This window comes from Zalophus californianus, chromosome 12 (genome assembly GCF_009762305.2).
Source record: "Zalophus californianus isolate mZalCal1 chromosome 12, mZalCal1.pri.v2, whole genome shotgun sequence".
Lineage (NCBI taxonomy): Eukaryota > Metazoa > Chordata > Mammalia > Carnivora > Otariidae > Zalophus > Zalophus californianus.
The window spans coordinates 9,064,600-9,066,864 of record NC_045606.1 but is presented as its reverse complement, the minus strand read 5'-3'; the positions used below and the strand labels follow the sequence as shown (position 1 = coordinate 9,066,864).

The following is a 2,265-nucleotide window of genomic DNA, read 5'->3' as shown; positions in this document are numbered from 1 at the left end:
CTGCAGACATCAGCTCACCAAGGCTGCTGATGCTGCCCTGGCTACCCTCCCAGCTGGAGGTCTGACCACTCTTGATTGCAGGGCAGAGGGGAGAAGGGAAGGTGGGGCGAAGGGGAGGTGCTGGTGAAGTCATGAAACCTCTCAGGCCACCCCCAGAGCCTGTCTTCCCGGCGGATGTGCATGCTGCTCTGACTAACAACTGCCTGTAGTTAAAAGTAAGAAATCTATAGCTCTTCCCTCTTGTGGCCATTGCTGAAGCATCAGCGGCCAAAATGAAGTTCAATTCCTTTGTGACTTCTGACCAGAGCAAGAACTGAAAACGGCATTTCAGCGCACCTTCCCACATTCGCAGGAAGATCATGTCTTCCCGTCTTTCCAAAGAGCTGACACAGAAGTACAACGTTCGAAACATCCGAAAGGATGATGAAGTGCAGATTGTGCGAGGACACTACAAAGGTCAGCAGAGTGGCAAAGTAGTGCAGGTTTACACGTCATCTACATTGAACAAGTGCAGCAAGAGAAGGCAAACGGCTCAACCCTCCCTGTGGGCATTCACCCTAGCAAGGTGCTTATCACCAGACTAAAACTGGACAAAGACAGCAAAAAGATCCTGGAATGTAAAGCCAAATCTGGCCAAGGAGGAAAGGAAAAGGGCAAATATAAGGAAGAAACAATTGAGAAGATGCAGGAGTAAAGTAATCTTATATGCGACTTGAAATAAAAACTGTTAAAATGAAAAAAAAAAAAGTAAGAAATCTATATTTAGCTGAAAGACTTGTAATGGAATTAGTACTTTTGTTTTTGGTATATCCATAAAGTAGATGAACGACCTGCATGATCTGGATGGGAGAGAATAGACAGTTACTAAACCAAGAAGGCGCTGCTTCATATCCAAGAAGGAAAGGGTGAAGGAACTCTTTAAAGGTCCTCAGAGATTCTAAATGGATTCGGAGACCCCATGTGAACATTCAGTGAAGCATTTTCTCGAACATCAAGAAAATGCAAACTTTCTGCTTACTGTATAAAGGAAATGTAATGTTTTGTAATGTAATGTTGCCAATAAAATGGTCACGGTGAAGACTGTGTAGAAACAGGAAGCAATGCAGAATTTCAATGGCAAGTTAAAATAGAAACACATACAGAAATTTGAAGATTTTATTTATTTATTTATTTGAGAAAGAGTGTGTGCAGAAGCGTGCAAGGGGGGAGACGGGAGGGGGGCCGGGGAGGGGAGGGACAGAAGAAGAGAGAACCTCAAGCAGACTGCCCACTGAGCACGAAGCCCAACACAGGGCTCCCATCTCCGAACACTGAGATCATGACCTGAGCCAAAATCAAGAGTTCCAATGCTCAACCGACTGAGCCACCCAGGAGCCCAACACATGCAGAAGTTTGGATGCAATAATGACAACAACGGTTAAGTGTAAAAATTATCTTCCTGAGAGAGAACATGCAAACACATAAGTAGTGATTTTGTTACAGTAGAAGAACAAAGAGCAGCATGTCATTCGTGGATACTTTTTCAAAAGTTAAGGCTCTGTTAATGTTTCAATATGGATTTGGATGTATGGATAACAATCCTTTCATGTTAGTTTGCACATCTGAGTAATTAAGTGTCAACTTTAGGATGCACATTGTGGCAACAAAATGAATTTCCTCTTCTCAGGCACCTGGGTGGCTCAGTTGGTTAAGCAACTGCCTTCAGCTCAGATCGTGGTCCTGGAGTCCTGGGATCATCCCGCATCGGGCTCCCTGCTCAGCGGGGAGTCTGCTTCTCCTCTGACCCTCCCCCCTCTTGTGCTCTGTCTCTCTGTCTCTCTCTCAAATAAATAAAAAAATCCTCAAAAAATTTTCCTCTTGGGGCACCTGGGTGGCTCAGTTGGTTAAGCGACTGCCTTCGGCTCAGGTCATGATCCTGGAGTCCCGGGATTGAGTCCCACATCGGGCTCCCTGCTCAGCAGGGAGTCTGCTTCTCCCTCTGACCCTCTTCCCTCTCATGCTCTCTATCTCTCATTCTCTCTCTCTCAAATAAATAAATAAAATCTTAAAAAAAATTTCCTCTTTTTAAAAGTGATTTGAAGCATGCATTTCAAGCTTGTAGAGTATTTTGGGTTAATTATTAGCATAGAGATCAATTTATTATATTTGTTCATTTCTTTCTCTTTGTTACCACTTTGCTTTAAATGAAATGATCAGGTTTTATTTTATTTTATTTTATTGTGTTATGTTAATCACCATACAGTACATCATTAGTTTTTGATGCAG

At 43.1% G+C, this 2,265-nt stretch overlaps 1 pseudogene; it reads left to right on the top strand.

Annotated features, from left to right (window-relative positions):
- Nucleotides 1-272: 272 nt before the first annotated feature.
- Nucleotides 273-694, top strand: LOC113911697 (annotated as a pseudogene).
- Nucleotides 695-2,265: the final 1,571 nt, after the last annotated feature.